General features: G+C 48.1%; 1 long non-coding RNA gene and 1 other non-coding gene across 2 annotated transcripts in view; both read right to left on the bottom strand.

The window, feature by feature from the left end:
* Positions 1 to 858: 858 nt before the first annotated feature.
* LOC131829973 (uncharacterized) overlaps positions 859 to 19,439 on the bottom strand; it is a 233,990-nt gene continuing 215,409 nt past the window's right edge. The window contains exons 4-5 of the long non-coding RNA XR_009353046.1: positions 11,915 to 11,986; positions 859 to 1,116 (exon numbers count right to left, since the gene is read on the bottom strand). This is a non-coding gene — a long non-coding RNA (uncharacterized LOC131829973). The remainder of the gene's footprint in view (positions 1,117 to 11,914; positions 11,987 to 19,439) is intronic.
* TRNAK-CUU (transfer RNA lysine (anticodon CUU)) lies at positions 10,256 to 10,394 on the bottom strand. The gene is made up of 2 exons: positions 10,358 to 10,394; positions 10,256 to 10,291 (listed from the first exon to the last, which is right to left on the bottom strand). It is a non-coding gene; the product is annotated as a tRNA-Lys (tRNA).

Genomic DNA, 19,439 nt, shown 5'->3' with positions numbered 1-19,439 from the left:
GACACGAGAGGAGGAGAAAGGGTGTGACACCACAGTCTCCTGTCCGACCCTCTTAGCAGCAATTTGCTTGGCAAAGCCCTGAGTTAGCACCAGATCTGTGTCGTAACACCCTCCAATCAAAATGAAACAAAAATCAAAAATAAGCTGTATTGGCTTAGAGCTATTTAAATGAAGCAGTTTGTTTTTTTCTAAACCATGTTTACAAAAATGCAGCAGCGGGGCTGGCTCCCCCAGGGAGGAATGTCATCCCAGAAGGCTTAAACCGAACCCCTGTTCTAGACAGGAGCGGCGTGACCCCGGGCCACACGTGTTCCCAGGCCACGGGAAATGGGCTGCATCTCACGCCAGATCTCAGCCGGGTCTCCTGCCAGCCTCCACGGCTCGCTGCCGGCGGGGTTCCCTGGCCGCCTTCCCCCGGAGAGCGAGCCCCACTAGAGCAAATCTTGTCTCTTCCTTCCCTGTACCGCTCACCTAGAGCAGCACGTGGAAGGAGCGCGGAAGTCATCGGCGAACAGACATGAACGCAAGGTCAGTGAGACCTCCAGGTCTAAACAAGACACCGTGGGTCGCCTGTGTTATAACAGATGCGGGGCTCATTCCCCAGACCCCCCGCGCTGACGTTCCTGATTCCCACCCTTGGGTTCACGTGACCGGGAGCCGCTGTCCTCTGCGCCCAAGTTCAACCTTCGCTCCTCCTCAGACCCGAGAAGCGCCTGGAGAATGGACGCGATCAGGCAGCCCCAGCTGTCTCGGGACGGGTCAGACGCCAGCTCTCTACCTCTCCACAAGCCCGGACGCCAATTTCACCAAGATGACATTGCGACCATCTCGGAAGAGGAGACACTTACTCAACAATCACTGAGCTCCGCTCCGGTAAAGCTCTGTGTCCCCGGGGGGACCGGCCGCCGGCCTGGCTGGAGGGAAAAGGCAAGTACAAAAGTGATCCTGACACCACAGGGTCGTGAGACTAATGAGGACCGCAGTCGATGAGCACACGGATTTCCGATCCCACACACCGCACACGGAGGTCCAGAGTTATAACAGAAGCGGGGCCCAGAGGTCCAGAGTTCGACCCTCTCCCTTCGGATCTGCCTGGTACGTTTTGCGTCAGTACATCTACAAAGACAATAAGGAGACACACCAGTATGTTCCTTTGCAGATGTAATTATGTCAGCTTCTGGCAAACAAACTCTGAGCTAATGCAAAACTTGTTTTCAAAATGGTTTTTTCTTTTTCTGCCCAGAGCAGGCTTACAAATAAATACAGAGTGTGCCAGGAAGTTGCTCAATTATTCATGTACTAAACTTTTTAAATGTAGCTGGGAAAGACAATCTTCTAGAATTTATCTACTTGCCCGAAAGCAACGTGTTACTCATTGGCGGAGAGATGCCTCTGGATTGATCTTACTTACCTGTCAGTAGTGTCTCCAGGTGAAGTATGTGGAAATGCATTTTAAAACACTTAATTCCACTTCAGTTAGTGTCTGTCTTTCCCAAGCCCAAATTCAAAGGATTCTGCCCCATCAGCTTTGGGAGCCAGGGTCAGAGAGACACATCATCAGCACCCGGGAGCCGACACCCATCCAGCGTTCCCTCCGCAAGTCACGGGATACGAGGAACAATGAAGAAAGGGCACTGCGGTCAAAGACGAAAGATCCTATTTCTTGCCAAGTACCACCACGTGTCGGCTACATGACCTTGGCAAGCATTTAACCCCTCTGGGGCGCAATTTTCTCTCGTCTTACCACCAAGGCCTTAGGAAAGCGGTGTCTGCTCTGCCTGCCTCACGAGACTGAGACGGCACGTATTAAAACGTTACATGTGTTGAAGAGACAATTTTATGGACGTTTGTGCTTCTGAAAATATCTACATTCCCTAAAGTAGTATTTCTGTGCCTCTGCCGGAGAGCAAAACAAAACCACCCCTGGCTGAGATCGTCTTCATGGTCTCCAGTCTCGTTCCCAGCGGCAGACCCCAGGGGCCAGTCCTCCAGCGGGTGATTTCACAAACATTTACTTGAACGCTCTGTGTGGCCAACGCGTGAAGGGCACCAGGCGTCCGGAGCTATTTCCCGCTTGGTGAGCGGACAGAATGGTCGGTGCGGGAAACGAAAGAAGAGAAGCTGGGTGGACGGCAGGTTAGCTATTCCGAGATTTCAGACCGAAAAACAAGAGGCTATGACATCACTAAAGCAAGGGAATGGACAGTGGAAAGCACCGTGGAGATGAGGAGGGCCAGTGGCGTCGGGCGGTGTCTCTGGCGTGGATGGGACGGTCAGCTCGACGGCGGCCGGTGGCGGGGATGTAAGGGAACGAGCGGATTGAGATGAGCGGAAGGTACAGACCCAAGGTCTCAGCGGAGCTTGTGGAGTGTGCAGAGGTTGGCATGGCGTGCACTCCCAGAGGACACGACCCCACAGACCCAAACGAGGCCAGCAGTTGGTAGAGGAGATCGAACGAGAGCTAAGCCACAAGAATCTTTCCATCTAGAATTTCCAGTCCCCTGAGGGCTGTCGGGGAGGTTCAATCCAACCAGTCCGGCCTTTCGAGGGGCTGGCCGGCAGGTCCCCAGTCTGAGCACATGGGCAGCTGTCCAGGGTGCGACTTCGGCGGCACGTTGGCCACTTTGCACCCAGCCTGGAGGCTCAGCGAGCAGATCTCTGTGCGCCGTCCCGCTTCCTCCACCCAACAAGGTTGGACATCGCAGAAGAGGAGGGGCGCTGGGTGGCTCAGGCGGCTGACCGTCTGATTCTGGACTTTGGCTTAGGCCATGATCTCACGCTCCACGCCTGACTCTCTCTCCCCCTCTCCCCTTCCCCCACCTCCGTGGGTGCCCTGTCACTGAATCAATACATAAGAGAAGGTCATGTCCATCTTTTCCTTGCAAACATGTGCATCTCCAAGCAGGGCCGGCATGCCGGAGACGCGGATCTCAGGTCCGTGGGCAGTGTCAAGGCTCGGTCCAGGCCGCGCAGCTGAAGTCGCCCGTGGGCCTCCAGAGGCAGCGTGCGGGCAAGCGTCCGAGGCCCTGCTCCCCCATTCGATGCACAGGCTCGTGGCCGAGGGAAAGACCGCCCGGAACATCGCAGGACACGGGAACGCGTCGGTGCTGCGAGCAGCCTGGCTCTTCACGTCAGGAGGCCTGAAGAAACTCTTGATTTCCTGCGTCCTCCCGGTCCCCACGCTGCACACAAGCGCTTGCCGCCCGTTCCGGCTCCCCTCTCCCTTCTCCCCTCGGTCACCCTCCATCACCTGGAAGAGTCTGGAATCCGCTCTTCCCAGGTGGGCCTCCATCCCTGAGTCTGAGAAGAGGCAACACTGCCTCCTGGTGGCCAATTCTGGGCTCTGCAGAGGGGCAAGCCCGTCGGTGCCACCTTCTCCGCAGGCAGCGGGAGAGGAAGACGCCTCCCTCCGCTTCAGGCCAGTAAGGACCTAGGGGAGGACGGCGTGTGAGCGCACCTGGGACGTCTGCAGAGGTTGCCCGGCGCCCGTTCTGATGTTCAGCTGCCCTTGCGGAGGCTGTGGTGCCCAGCCCCCAGCCGGGGTCTCCTCTCCGCGGGACAGAAACCTCTCCGGGAGGACCGAGAGCCATCCCTGCTGGCTTGCTATTGAAGCCGTACGCATGCGGTTCCCACCGGCAGAACTCGGTCTTGTGTACACCTGTTTATCTATCTACCTGTTAGTATAAACAAGAGGTAAATCACATTAACGTCGATCTCTCCGGGCAACTCTCAAAAGTTGTTAAAGGTCATCCAGCTTCTGAACCCAACAGCACTTCCCACGTCCCGTTTTACCTCCTCCAAAATGCCCCGCCACCCTTCCCCTTGGTCCAGCAGCTTCATCCCCCGCATGTTCTCAGATGAACAAAATGACCTCCCCTCCCGCGCGACCCATTGCAGCCCGTCTGGGTCTTTACTCTCCCATCCTTCCCGCCTCTCGCTTCTTCATTTTGGACATAGCCCCGTGGCCTAGGACTTTTCCTCCTCCTTCGGCTCCAGTCCTAGGCACCTGTCTCCTCTTTTGCCTCTGCTCACGACTGGCTGAAGGCCCCACCGGCCTGGCAGACACTCTCGGCGGTGTGGAGAAGGGCATGAGACCATCTGAAATGTCAGGGCCCTGGGATGGGCCAGCGGGAGGCAAGCCCGGGAATGCTCTCCAGGAGGTTCTCGAAGCCTACCCCTCCCCCGCTCCAGTGTGCCATGTGCCCTCGCTGGAGCCTCTCCTGGCCTCCTGCACGTGTGTGGCCACAAGAATATGCAGGAAGCGATCTCTAAACCTCATGACTGAAACCTGAAACCATATCACAAGGATGGATACTTTACTGGCCAAAAGGAAGACAGAGAAGCCCCTGAAGGTATTAGCTTCCGCTCTGGGCTGAGGCTAATTATCAGGTAAGCTAATGAATGTGCCCCCAGGAGGGTTTGTGGATGTCAAGCAACACATGTCCTCAGCTTGACACTCTGTCACAGGGAGTCCAGAGAACAGTGGACACCCCCCCGCACCAGAGTGTAAGGATGCTTCATCACTAGCAGAACCCCCACGCAGATTCCCTGACCTGTGGAATGAGGGCTCTTAGAGTAGGGAAAGCCAACAGAAAGCTCTGGGAACTGCCTTTCCTTTACCAAAATTGTAAACCCAAACCGATACCACATGCCTTAGGCATCAGTGCTTCTGCCTTTCCTGTCCGAATGCTGAGAACTCCAGCCAAGACAGAGGGAAGGACGCTGGTCACCGCACCTTAATCAGGGGCGCTGTCCACCCTCGCGGTGGTTCTGAACGGGCACCTTCACTGAAGCGAGCCAGCATTGCCCCAGCACCCAGGGCGTGGACCTGGCCCGTAACTTCCCCATTTCTCTTAGTCAGGAGGCTCAGAAACCCGGCGGTTCTCATGGATCGAGCGTCAGCCCACTGCCACGCTCCTACCTCATGTCTGTGCCAGCTCTCCTGCTTTCTCAGAAGGTAGACCAGAGGGAACCTGAATGTCTTCATATCTCAAATATCGCGTTACCTTGAGGACACTGTACTCACGGGATCTGACGAGAGGAAGACGCAGGCATGAGAGAAGGTGAGGGAGAAACCTCTCCAAAGCTTGAAGACCTACCACATCCACAGTGTCCTACCACATCCACAGTGTCCTACCACATCAACAGTGTTTCTAGAGGCAACAGCTGAGAAGGTCAGGAGGGCCTCTAAAGTGGGAGAGATACTGTTACACTTTGTAGCAGCCATTTCCAAGTCATAGACACAACTCTCAATGGACTTTTTACATCTTGGAGGCTGCAAATCGGATATATAGTCTGCTCCTAAATACAGTTACTGAATAACCTTGAAGATAGCTGGTTTCAGGGCAGAGAGGTTTTTTTTTTTTTTTTATTAACGTACAACGTATTATTTGTTTCAGGGGTACAGGTCTGTGAATCATCAGCCTTACACTATTCATGGCACTCACCATAGCACATGCCCTCCCCGATGTCCCTCCCCCACCCACCCTACCCCCTCTCTACCCTCCCTCCCCTCCAGCAACCCTCAGTTTGTCTCCTGAAACTAAGAGTCTCTTATGGTCTGTTTCCCTCTCTGGTTTCATCTTGTTTCATTTTTCCCCTCCCTTCCCCTATAATCCTCTGTCTCGTTTCTCAAATTCCTCATATCAGTGATATCATATGATAACTGTCTTTAGTTCTAGCCATCTTGTCCCTAAGGGCTGTGCGTCGATGCATGCAGTGCTATTTCCTGTGGGATATAGACAGATGATGCATCTCATAGAGATTCTGACAAATCCCAGTGCAAGATCACTGCATGGTCCCCTGGGCCTGGAACGGAGCCTTGCCCTCTTCTGCCAACAACCATCTCAATTTGGTAAGCTGTTCCTGGCCTCCTATTGACCTTGGTAGAAACCTCATTTAACCATAAGACACCAATTAATTGTGCCACCTGAACTGTCCATCAAACTGTGTTTTTTCTGATCAACCAAGTCATAAGATTGGAGATTAACTGTAATATTCAATTATCCATGGAAATGGTATGTATCAGAACAGGTGTGAGCTAGGTGTGTAGCTAGGTGCTAGTGGTTCGTTCACTCACCTGGCAATTGTGCCTATTGTTGTGTGTACTGCTTTGCCCTCAACAAATACCTGTGGCCTCATGGGGGTTCCTGATGAAAAGCTAACAAAAAGGGTAACCTTGCTTTACAGATGGGTTTGCAAAATATACACAGAACCAGCCAAATGTACAACAGCCCCGAAGAGGAAAGGCTATAAAACCCAACAGCAAAGGGAAATCCTCCCAGTGGGCAGAATCCAGGAAGTCAATTTGCGTTTTGAAAGCATTTAGGAAGAAAGATCAAGAGCAGAAAAAAAATAGAATAAAAATTTCTTACTAGGTACCAAGACATTATAAAACAGTAGTAATTAAAACACTATCAATGCCAACATAGCTAATGGAAAAGAATAAAGAGTATACAGAATTGCCTGCTAATAGATAGAACATTGATGAATGACATTACAAACCAAAGAAATACTAAAGCTTTTCAATACACAGTGCTGGGAATATTGATTATGCATATGTAAAAAGGCTAATATCCACATCGCACCATCACTGAAAATAATTGTGTAATGAGTTAACTACTGTATATAAACAACAAACCCTGAAATCTTACCCCAAAATGGAAGACGATGCCTTGGGGTACCCAAGGAAGTATTAACAAGGCACGAAAATCACAACCAGTAGAGAGAAAGACGGGTATGTCTGCAGAACTGTGCATTACGTAACTGTAGAAATGCATTTGTTCATTCAACAACTGAGCGCCTCCTACAATTCGTTCATAACCCTTGGCAGACGGCACAGCGGACTACACCCCACAGCCTCGGCCCGTACTGTGTACTGCCCGATAAACAAGAAAGCTTAACAATGCACACTAGCTAGCACAATGAAAACATTACTTTTAATATCATCAACTCCATCATAAAGGATCTTTACTTCCAGACAAATTATTAATCAACGTATCAATGCAGTTGTGGTGACAGACGGCAGACCAGGAGGTAACGGTTTCCCCGAAGGCATCTGCCCGGCTTGCTTAGTCATTCAGGAAGTATGTCTTGAGTGCCAGACACTATAATAAGTCTGGGATACAAGATGAATAAGAAGTAATTTCTCCTCTACCCATGAGCAGGAAAACACTGAGACCAGTGATGGATGGAGTCTGAGGGAGAAAGCAAAAAGCGCAGTGCCGGGCAGCAGACATCACAATGGGGGGAAGCTGCCGTTTCCATGGGGATATACCAAAGCACCTCTCCCACATCCCTCAGTGAAGGCAAAGAAAATATTTTAATTCAGGTAATTGGGTGAATCTTAAGTAAGTCAGAATTCTAAGTGCATGCATTGCTATAAAATTATGATCATGTGTTACAGGCTGTTGTTCCCATTACCAGCCAATGATGTTCAGAGGCTCAGAACAAAACCAAGGACTCCGGAGCACCCAACGGCAGCAGGTGCTATGGCAGGGGTCCCCGAGGGAAGGGCAGTGCACTAGCGAAGGGGTCTTTTGGGGGAAAGCCAAAACTAAGTGGCAAAGAACTTGAGTTCCATTCCTGGTTTTGCCACACGCTAACCGATGAAAGCCTGGAGTAAGGCATCTATCCTCTCGGAGTTTGGGAATCACATCACAAATGTGATGCATTTATTGTGACCACGAACCCGCCTGTTGTTAATAAAGCAGCACACGCACACGATTTCCAAGGGACGTGCGCTCCTGAAGCATTTCTCTTTGTTGAAAAGTGCATCCTTTCCATAATTACTTCACTCTGTTTTCACTGAAGTAAGTTTTCATATAATAAAATGCACACATTTTAAGTGTATCGTTCACTGAAAATGGCAATTGTATGCATCCATTTAACTATCAAGAAAATAAAAACGTAGAATCCTACCATATCCAGAAAAGAGCCTCTTTTCAGGAATTAATCTCACCCAAAAAATGCCCCCCCCACACACCCCAAAACCACCACTGTCCTTGCTTATATCAGCATGGCTGTGGAGGGCTGTCATCCCTGATTTTCTTTTCTAGAAACATCCCGGTGAGGTTTCCGGTCTCATGCTTGTGCCAGCTTCATAAAAATCATGGGAATCACTTCCTCCTCCTGCCTTTTCTGGAAGAAAAATGTACAAGGGTAACATTTCTCTTTAAGTCTTTGATGGAATCCACTAGTGAAGTCAGCCAAGCCTCAGACGGTCTTTGTTGAAAGATCTCTCTTCAAACTTAGACATACATGCATGTACCGGTTTCCAGACCTCCTTTCCGCTGGTCATCATCTTCATGAAGGAAGCTTGCCCCTTCCCCTGTTACTGTGGACTGTGTTGGCATGTGTTGTCCCTATATCGCATTTCATCTCCAGATTGTCTGTAATCGATTTACTGATAGTCCTTTAAAATCTTCTCACACTGATTACCTGTGCCTTGTTTCTTCCTTCTTTTTTACTGATTAATCTGGCTTGGGGTTCATCAATTTCGTAAATCTTTTCCACGTGTCCCCTTCTGGTCCTCGGGGCATCAGCTGTCTCTGTTTTACTGATTTCTGCTCTTACCTTAATTTTTTTCCATCTTTGACATATTTCGGGTTCCCAATGCTCTTCTTTTCCTAGCTTCTCGACAAGGAAGTTTGTACAAAAAGGAAAAGGTAAGAGATCAACGCTGTGGGTGTACAGGTCATCTATTTCCTCTGTGGCACTGGCGTGACTGTGTTGGCACTTGGTATGTCGAGTTTTCACGGTCATTCAGGCTCTAAATATTCTGTTTTCATTTGTAAAACCCTTTGACTCACAGATTCTTTTTGGGTTTTGTTTCTTTTTTCCTTTTGCTGCGTCATTTCCCATTTGAGCTTTTCCAGATATCATATTATCGATGTTTTTTTTTAACATTTATGGTCAGAGTGTTGCAGGACCCCAAAGTCAAAGGCACAGGCCAGCTTTTATTGGGGCTACAGGTGAGCTGAAGGAAGACACAGCATGGACACCGAGCAGTCAGCCTGGCCTCCCGGGACAGAGGGGAGACCCTGCTTATACGGAGACAGTGCCTGGGGGGTGCCTACTCTGGTCCCATATGCTAATGATGGAAGAGGGAAGGATTGCCTCATCCTGATTGGTTGGAAGGGCTTCATCCTTTTTTTTTATTTTTTAATTTTTTATTTAAATTCAATTCAGTTAACACATAGCGTATTATTAGTTTCAGAGGTCGAATTCAGTCATTCTTCAGGGGCTCGTCACATCGCGCGCCCTCCTTTGTGTCCGTCTCCGTGACCCCATCCCCCACCCACCTCCCCTCCAGCAACATTCCGCTTGTTTCCTGGAGTCAAGAGTCTCTTATAGTTTGCCTCCCTGTTTTAATCTTATTTTATTTTTCCTTCCCTTCCCCGTGATCTGTTTTCTTAAATTCCACATATGAAATCCTATGGTTGTCTTTCTCTGACTGACTTACTTCACTTAGCATAGCACCCTCTAGTTCCATGCAAAAGGTCATTCTTTTTGATGACTGTGTAGTATTCTACACCACATCTTTATCCATTCATCTCTTGATGGACACCTGGGTTCTTTCCATATTTGGTCTGCTGTGGACATTGTTGCTATAAATAGTGGGACGCATGTACCCCCTTGAATCTTTTTTTGTATCCTTTGGGTAAAAACCCAGTAGTGCAATAGTTAAAAAAAAAAAAAAAAACTCATAGAGTAGCTCTATTTTCAACTTTTTGAGGAACCTCCATGCTGTTTTCCAGAGTGGCTGCACCAGCTTGCATTCATTCCCACCAACAGTGGAGGAGGGTTCCCTTTCTCCACATCCTCACCAACACCTGTCGTTTCCTGACTTGTTAATTTTAGCCGTTCTGACTGGTGTGAGGTGGGATCTCATTGTGGATTTGTCTTTTCCTGATGGAAGGGCCTCATCCTGATTGGCAGGTGACCCAGGCAGCTCCCTGGTGCTTTTTGGAGCTGGGGTCCTCTGTTTTAGTGGGGCTTGTATACAGGGTCGCATCCCGGTTCTGGTCTGTGAGAGAAGCAGTTTAGCAAGAACATTCAATGGGAAGCGCCCCACATGCAGCGTTCTGGGGCTTGGTGCCCTGGTCCCTAACGGACTCAAGAGAATGCACTTTCTATGACGTCACTCTTTTATTTTTTTTTAAGATTTTATTTACTTATTTATTTGAGAGAGATCACAAGTAGGCAGAGAGGCAGGGAGAGAGAGAGGAGGAAGCAGGCTCCCCGCTGAGCAGAGAGCCCGACATGGGGCTCGATCCCAGGACCCTGAGATCATGACCTGAGCTGAAGGCAGAGGCTTAACCCACTAAGCCCCCCAGGCACCCCAACGTCACTCTTTTAAGAGTCTCATGCTCTACCGACTGAGCTAGCCGGGCCCCAACGTCACTCTTTTAAAACCACTACGGCTGCTGTTGGTAAATGTCTGTAAATATATTTGTATCTTGTGAGCAGCGTGGGTGTTAGTTAGGCTAAGATGGTTGACAGTCATGTTCAAATCCCCTGTATCTTTATGACTTTGCCTAGTTATTTTTTTCAATTACTGAGAGGGATGTTGAGAAACTCCTGCTCTGATTGTGGATTTTTATATTTCTCCATTCTCCAACAGAGACTGACTTCTGCTGGTGTTTGTCTCACATGCTTTGGAGCTCCTAACATTACCAAGTGCATACAAATGAAAACAGTTCCTAGTTAGAATTTCCACTGCTTTTACTTCTCTGCTGAAATTCTCCGTCTCCTTCTATGTAATGTTCATCTTTCCCTTTTAATCTCCCAACACATTTCCTGGGGTCACTTTATAGCCCATTCCTGCTCATTCCATAAGCTATGTCTCTGGGCCTGATTCAACGGCTGATTTTTTTTTTTTTTTCTGCTAATGGATCACGTTTTCTTGCCTCTGCTTGTCTCTTTAGTTTTTCAAATCTCATTCTGTACTTTTCATGTAAAAGAATAATTGAGAAGCAAATAGATAGTATTTGTTCCTTGGAAAGCGTTAGAAGCTGAACCAAACACATCTGTGACCGGGCTGTCTGAGCTTTGTTGTGGCTTTAATTGGATTCAGTTCACCACTGGCTTCGAATGGTTTGAGGGCTGGAGCAAGACGTTCCTGTCAGTGAGGCTTAGGATCTGAAAACTGGTAAGATTCTGAGCTTCTCTCCAGGATTTACAAGCCAGCAGCCTGGTTCCTCAGCCTCAGGAGCCTGGGCTCCGTCCTTCTACAACAGACTTTGACTTGCTGCTGCCTTGCCTAGGTAAAGGCTGCCTTGGGAGAATGGCTCGCGGTTCTGCCCTCCCCGAAGCCTTCAGTAGGACCGTGCCGTGTGTACCCTGGGGACCCACTCTACCCTCCTGGCCTCCCCTCAGCCCTGGGTGCTGCTACCATGCTTTCAGTGAAGGGCTCATGAGAAAGGTTTGGGGGGTCCGTGTGGATTCACTCTGAGACCAGGCATCCTGAGGTCCCTCAGAACCATCACGTCGGCCCCACATGGCGGATGAAAGTTTAAAAGACATTTGGGAGCAGCAACGCCTGGGTGGCTCAGTTGGTGACGTGACTGCCTTCGGCTCCGGTCATGATCTCAGGGTCCTGTGGGGAGCTGCTTCTCCCTCTCCCTCTGCCCCTCCCCCTGCTCATGCGGTCTAATAAATAAACGAAATCTTTAAAAAAAAAAAAGAATGTTTGAGAACAACATCCTACCATTTCTGAGGTGAAGAGAAATGTGCCGAGGATAAAAGCAGCCACGGCTTCTCTTTGTTCTAGGAAGGGCTTGTCTCTCACTAGAATTTAGTTCTGTTCTTACTGGGATTTAGCTCACTTAGGTTTTCTCTGTAGGTCTATGTTGCTTTTAAAAATACCTAAAATTACGAAAAGAAAATGAAACCCTACGATTATGTAACTTACCCGAACTGTCCTCACTGTCAGGGCAGGTGTGTGGTCCCTGCAGCTTCCTGCAGCCCGACGGGTGATGCTCGGCTTAGTGTCCAGGCATGGATGGGACGGGAAAGAACCAAATGTAGATTTAAATTGTTACCAGGATAAATTTGAATTTCAATCTGTTTTACGCAGCACCGAAAATAAAATTCTTTGCTACCTAATGTGCACCCATTTCTAAGGGCTTCCACGTGAAGAGAGGTAGGTGGCGAGCTGTTTCCAAGTTTCCGAGTTTCCAAGCCAAGGGGACAAGCACAGGGAGGGAGAAGCAGGCGCCCCGGTGAGCAGGGAGCCTGATGTGAGGCTCCATCCCAGGACACTGGGATCATGACCTGAGCTGAAGGCAGACGCTTAAATGACTGAGCCACCCAGATGCCCAGGAGAATCTCTTCTTAATTCACAGAAAGGCTCCACTTACAAAGGCTGGCCGTGGCCCCTGTATTACTATTCTCTGTGGCTGAACAAAGTCCTGCTCCTAAATAATAAACAGGTGCCACACTTCTCTCGCCTGCCGTGTCTGCCCATCCCTGCAGAGCATACAGATCACAGTGCACAAATTAATGCGTGTTCTGCTCCTTCATCATCCCAGATCCCCAGACTTCCAACGCAGACTTCCATTCGTGACTGACGTCCTCCCGAGTCAAAAACAAAGTGGGAAATGCCTGAAGAATCCTGGCATAATTTGGGGGGGGGGGGGAACTGGACACCTTTTTACTCCATGTTAATATTTATCTTTATGTTCAGACAGAAATTCTCTGCTGATTTTCTTGATTGGGATGTATCTCATACACTTTATTTGCCGAAAAGGACTCCAAGCAGGCACCTTTGCTGTTTGCAAGAATGCTGCCCGAGTTACCTAGAATAACTGGTCGTATACCAAGGCCAGATACTAAAAGAAAACACGGCAAAGGTAGAGAGAGGGCGTCAGCCACTAATAGATAAGCCACTGCCTCTTGGGGAAGTTTTGCGCAGTGTAGTAGGAGAGACCTCTCAAATAAAGTTCTTTTTCAGTAAACTTCCTGATAATTACTTTGCAATTTCATTCCTTTACATGAGGGTGAGTTTATCCTACTTCTATATTATTTGGAGTATAATCCAAATAACCATAATATAAGACCTGAACCAGAATGTCCACTGAAGTCCATTTATGAGTCTGTGCACATTATGAGACTATAGCTCATTTATTTATTTATTTATTTAATTGGTTCTATCAAAAAATATTTATGGAGTCTTATGATTTTTTTATTCACTGTTGTCATCCCAGTGCCTGGATAATTGCCCAGCACAGAGTCCTCTGCTCATACAGTCTGGTGAAGAGAGACCAAAGAACAATATAGAAAAATAAGTGTCATCTCTAGAAGTGATAAACATGGTATCTGCATCATGTAATATCTAAGCCAGAACACTTTTGAGAGTAATTGATGATTACACCAGGGAAGCAGGCACCACGAGGCACTGCCTGCGAAGAAACAACAGCGGTGGTCATCTCAGTGAAAAGTTCTATGAAGGTGAGTCGAGGTTCTGGCTTGGCATCTCCAATAAAGGGGACAGAGTTTAAGTGGGTGGGGAGGTCACTCAGGGGCTCAAGGGAAGCCCCGAGCAAGGGCTGGCCTTTGACGCTGGATCCGAGTGCTGAGAACGAGTCCGTCCCTACAAAGACTGGAGAAGAGGGGGACGGGGGTGTCCCAGATGGAAGGTCCTGAGAAGGAAACTCAGCGCCCTGTTCAAGAAACAGAAGGAAACACGGCAGCCACAGTCGAGTGGCTGAAGGAAACAAAGTGGCAGAAGCCAGGAAGGATGGGGGAGCAAGGCTGCCACCCTGCTGTCCGCTGTCCACGGGGGCCCTGCCGAGGTGGTGACTCGCTGAGGAGGTAAGTGAGGAACAGCTTCAGCTAGTTAGAGGGAAACAGCCATGAAGGTTGTGTGCTAATGTAAAGCTCTGAAATCCGTCTAACCATGTTAATGCACCAACTCGCCATTTTGCAAAATGTCAAGATAGAGGGGTTTTTTTCCCTAATATGAATTCTTTTACATGAATAATGTGTTACTTTTTGCACAAGTTTTCATAGAGTGGCTACGTGGAAGTACACGTGTGTGTGTGTGTGTGTGTGTGTGTGTGTGTGTGAAGCGTTATCCTGGGGTATTCCAAGGCCAGGAATTACTTTGAGGGCTGATCTGGGTTTCTAGGTTCAGCCTACGTTCAGCACAGAGTGCTGTGAAGGACCAGAAGGGCGATGCTGTTGCAAGTGCACGGAACCAGGACCAGTAAAAATGTCATAGGTCAGAAGAGCATCTTACTCGTTAATAGGAAGGCCTGCGTTAGGTTCAAAACATCAGTTGCAGGACACAACGCAGGGTATGTGGCTTGACAACAGTCAGCATCAACCGAGAACTCCCCATTTCCCGGCAGTGAGGTCACAATGTCATAACGTTACTTCGCAATCGATGTCATCTCAGAATGCAGTCATAGGTACGTCATTCCCAGAGGATGAGGAAAGGTCACGCACTCTATTTCGCTCAGACCAATTCTACAGTAAGGACTAATTAGAAAACCAGACTGAAGAGAATTCTGGAAATCATGCCACTGGAGAAAAGGTGGATGAAATCGGCTGTTTTGAACTCAGGAAGAGAAGGTGATAGAAATTTGGGTTGTTGGCTTCCCATTCAGATAGGGTAGCTGTGTCTACCGTATTCCCCCCAATGGCTCTAAACCAGTGTCGGCACACTTACCCCAAAGGCTACGTAGGGGTCTTCAGCTTCATCATATGCCCTGCAATCTTCCTTCAGGGTAAAATATTAGAAATGGGCTCCCATAATGCTACTTCTCAAAGGTCTATTCCCAGCAGATGGAACTCCTCAGGGACAGGAACTAGGGGAGGGAGTAGAGCCACGGGCGAGTCCCCACTCCGGTCTCAACAGTAAAGTGATGGCCAGCACTTTACGTTCTACACCAGCCCTTTTCGGACACTGGCGTGTGCAGTAACGGAGCAGCCCCATGAGGGGCGGTCGGCATTCGCAGACAGCCACATCAGGAGACTTCTCCATGTCTCTATCATGAGCTGCTCCCTACAGATGGGACCCAAGAGAAACACAGGGTCTCCCAGCTGTCAAGAATTCTGAGAGCAGGGAAACCTGCTGAATGACTGACAGGTGCCAAGACACACAGGATAATAATGAGGATGAAATAAAACTAATAACATCAGCGGCCACCAAATAGTTCTGATGCTGGGTGTGGCGCTAAGTGCTCTGGGCTATCGTTCATCCTCGTGGAAGCTGTCCGCGGCTTCTATCACTGCGCTTTTCTATGGATAAGGAAACGTCAGGGCACGTCTGCGGAGAGGGGAGGTGAAGAATCTGGGCTGTCGGACCCCCCGGCTGAACGCTGCACCACCACAAAATGAAGCCTCCCTGGGGGGACGTACAGCTGAGGACGGAAATCCCACTGACGAGAACAGCTGCAGAGAGCTCCGTGGGACTCCGGGCAACCCGAACACGCAGGTGTCTTTGTCTCCCACTGCACTACCTTCACTGGAAGGAAGGCCAGAGGGATTTTTAAGTAATTCTGTTTCTCACTAAGGAGGCAAATACAATAATTTCTCAGGAGAGAAGCTCTCACGATTTGGAAGCCGGTGGATACTAGCGAGGATTTAACGCAATCACCGCTGTCCTTAGGGAACTGCGCGGGCCAGCTAAAAGCAGATATTTCATATGTATCTGATAACTTATCTAGCAAACCTAGTTTTCAAGACTGTAAAAGCTTTGTCCTTCATGATATGGCCTCGGCTGGATTTTAAACAAACATCAAAAACCTATGCAGACTTCCACTTACAAGATTAATAAATTCTGGAAATCTAATGTACAGCTTGGTGATGTTAGCTAATAATGCTGTATCATGCACTCGTATATCACTAGGAGAGTAGATTTTAAATATGCTCACCATGAAAAAGAAATGGTAATTATGTGACATGATGGAGGAATTAGTGACACACTATGGGGATAATCATTTTGCAATCTATAAATGTATCAAATCCACACACTGTGTACCTTAAACTCACACAACGCTATAAGTCAATTATATCTCAACAAAGCTGGGGAGAAGTAAATAAAAATTCAAAAATTAATTAAATACATAAGTAAATACATAAATACATATATTAATTAGAGAGAGAGAGAAAGAGAAGTGTGCAAGAAGGCACCACCAAAAAGATGTTTGAGCAGGTGCAAATTTTGAAAAAACTACAAAAAGGATACATAATCCATACTCTGAAGCAATGATAAAGCATTAAAAATGGCAGCTTAGATTGGAAGCATGTGTTTTCTCTAAATGGCTGAAAAGGGTATCTCCCATTCTAAATGCACCTGGAAAACCCACCCGCTCCCCCAGGGAGGACTGGAGCTGCTTCCTCTGCCCTTGAACCGAAGCAGGCCACTGACTCATCTGGAACCAGCAGACCCACTTAGAACCAGAGGATGCGATGGAAGCCGAGACAGATAACTAGAGCTGTAGGTGTTAACACTCTCTCAACAGATACAACAGAGAAAGGGAGTAACTGCTCCAGGGACACGAGGTTTTATTAGATGCCGGTTAGAAGCCAGATCTCTTGACACTTAATCCAACATTATTTCCACTGCAGCCTTGCTCCCCAATGGACTCCCCTCATCCCCGATGTTGACCACTGAATTAACTGGATTTCAAATCAGGCTGCTTGGTTGTTTTGGCAACATATTCTCTGGTCACAGTTTGCCAGCTGTGTGTAAATCTGGTGCAACGAGAGTCCGTGTTAAAAAGTGGGATTAAAAAATACCCACCATCGCCTTTGTGCTGCTGTACATTCTCCCCAAAAGAGAACCATGTCAACAATTCATAATAATATTAGCTCTGTTTTGCCTTTATTGTGGATCCAGTTAGTGGCTATTAATTTTTTAAAAGCAAGAAATTAACCTCTCACCTTTTGAAATGAAAGAAATGGGAAGGAACTCCAGGACCGAACATGAGCCCACTGGAACTCACTAACGAGACTGTGAATAGGCTGGGCTTTCACAAACCTAATTTACAGAGCACAGCTGACCAAAACGTGTCATTTCTCTCTGTGGATTTCTCCCTTTCTCGAGTCCTTGTTCGGGAAAAGGAGGAAACACTGGAAAGGGAGAAATAGAGACTTAAAAGGTGAGCTGACTGTAGGCAAAGCTGCCCACTGGTTCGTGATGACAGAGAAAACCACTCCCCAGCAGCAGCCGAGGCGAAGCCTGGGTTCTCCACCTTCCTGCATCCTTCCTGCCTGAGCACCGTCCCTGCTTCCAGTGCCGGGAAAGCTCCAGGCTCCAGCGGGGAAACACTCTGCGCCTCGAGTCCTGTTCATGACCCACTGTTGTTCCTGCCCGCAGTGCGAGGGTCCTGTTTGCGCCTTTCTTTTTCTGCGCCCGACCCAGCTCAGCACCCTGGACAGCAGAAGCTCAGTAAACAACTGCTTGATGAGTTCAGAAAAGTAAGATGTGGCTCTCTCCTCTATGGTGTTTGGCTGGACACTGACCCCTCAGTAAGGGTGGAGGAATAAAGTCATGGCCAGACCAGTCTCCTCACTGGCAGCCCACAAAGAACACCTCCTCCCCTCCCAGTCTCGCTGCTTCTCCAGCTCAGAGCCTTTCCGCGCTCACTTGGAGAAGAGGACCGCAGCTTTGTGATCTTAGAAATGAGGATACTAGGGTGCTGCAGCTCTAGGACCCCAAGCAAACCGCACATCTGACAACTGCTTAAGGAATCTGTAGTTCCCTGAAGATATATAAACATAAAGAGAATGTATGTAGAGTATATGGGGGAAAAAAATAAGAACACAGATATCCTGCAATTTCCTCCAGTTGGCTACATGTCCAAGAGATGAAAATGAGGGTAAAACCCTAATCTACCCTTATATTCCTTATCTGCTGCTCCATTATGTACCTAAATAGACATCATAGAGGAGTCTTACTCACCTTGGAAAGGAGATCATCACAGAAACTCCATGGGGTGGAAATGCACAAACAGAAATTGAATCTTCTTTTTAAAGTCATTGCATTTGTTTCTGAATCCCTTGGCATTATCAGTACACTTGCAATTAACACGTTATCATGTCCAATTAGTTGGAGAAGATGGAAAATGGTTTCCCTAAGCCCATTATATTAAATTCAACATTTTCTATCTAGTTATTGCAGAAAGCAATATTATTTATACCAACCTACATTGTATCAAATTAATGGGTCCTGCAACATCTCCAAGTAGGGGGAAAAACTCCTTTGGAGAGAAAGTGGAAGCATATACCTGTGATGGAACAGCCACCCTGATTATATTTCCAGAAGAAAACATTTCACTTTCTTTAGGTCGACAGAAGCAAGATTGTGCATTTCTTGGAGTAATGAATCTCGTCTCCACCTGCCAGATACTCGCCTAAAAGGGTAAATTTTCTTTCTTACCATAAGCTCATAGTGACAAGGCAGCATAATGAGGCCAGGAGAAATGCTCTAGTGGATGAGAAGCGCCTCAGAGTGGGAGGTGAGCTAGTCTTAGCAGAGTCCTGTCGTCCGAATGCTAGCCGGCTTCGCTGCTAGCTGGTTTTGCCTCCACCCTGATTTTCACAATATTCTTCTTACCATTTCCCTACCCACACTTCCTATTTTCACCTTTATTTTTCAAGTTCAGTGTTATTCTGTATTACCTTGGTCATGAACCCAAGGATGCTTTTCCAGCATCCCTGAACACGGCTCATTTGTATGAGACATTTTTAATTCTGTAATATTCCACAATATCAACATCATTCCTAAGCCTCAGCCATTCTCAGCTTCCCTTAAGGAACATCAGCAAATCCTTTCTTTACTGAGGCAAACTCGATCTCGTGAACTTGGAACAACTCCAGCCCTGCCGCCATGTTGCTGAGGCAGCTGGCGAGGCAGGAACCCCCGATAACAAGAACGGTTCAAGTTGAGGCTGAACAGCCATCTTTCAGGGGTGCCTCAGAACTCTTCCAAGAATGGAAGCTATTTTTCAGTACATACCTCCAGAGGTGGCCTACTTCTCACGCTACGGCCCTAATTGCCTGTTATGAATCACAGTTTTATTTAAATTCTATTTCTATGTTTACTTCATAGCCACACTTAGGAAGCATAATATCCACAACATTTTGTGGACTGAGACCCCCCACCAAAACAAAAAAGGAAAAAAGATTCTTTAAGCTGACAAAGGAATTAAGAGTTTGGGGACACATGGTATTCCATTCAGAGAAGCTGACTCATGACCTCCCCACCACATCCCACAGAGCACCTTATCCCTAAGCTTGGAGCTCAGAGAAGTTCAGCAAAGTGACATCACCGACCCGTGAGATATCTAGCTTCAAGCAGGCAGCCTCTCCTCTCTGGGCTCAGAGACCCCTTCCACACCAGGTTATAGATGAGGAGATGAAGCCCCCCACCAGTTCCCACTGCTTTGACTTTAGGATGGGGGTGTTCTCCTGGGCTGGGGCTATAA

This window comes from Mustela lutreola, chromosome 4 (genome assembly GCF_030435805.1).
Source record: "Mustela lutreola isolate mMusLut2 chromosome 4, mMusLut2.pri, whole genome shotgun sequence".
NCBI lineage: Eukaryota > Metazoa > Chordata > Mammalia > Carnivora > Mustelidae > Mustela > Mustela lutreola.
Note: the sequence above shows the minus strand (reverse complement) of the source record. Positions and strands in the feature narration are given on the sequence as shown.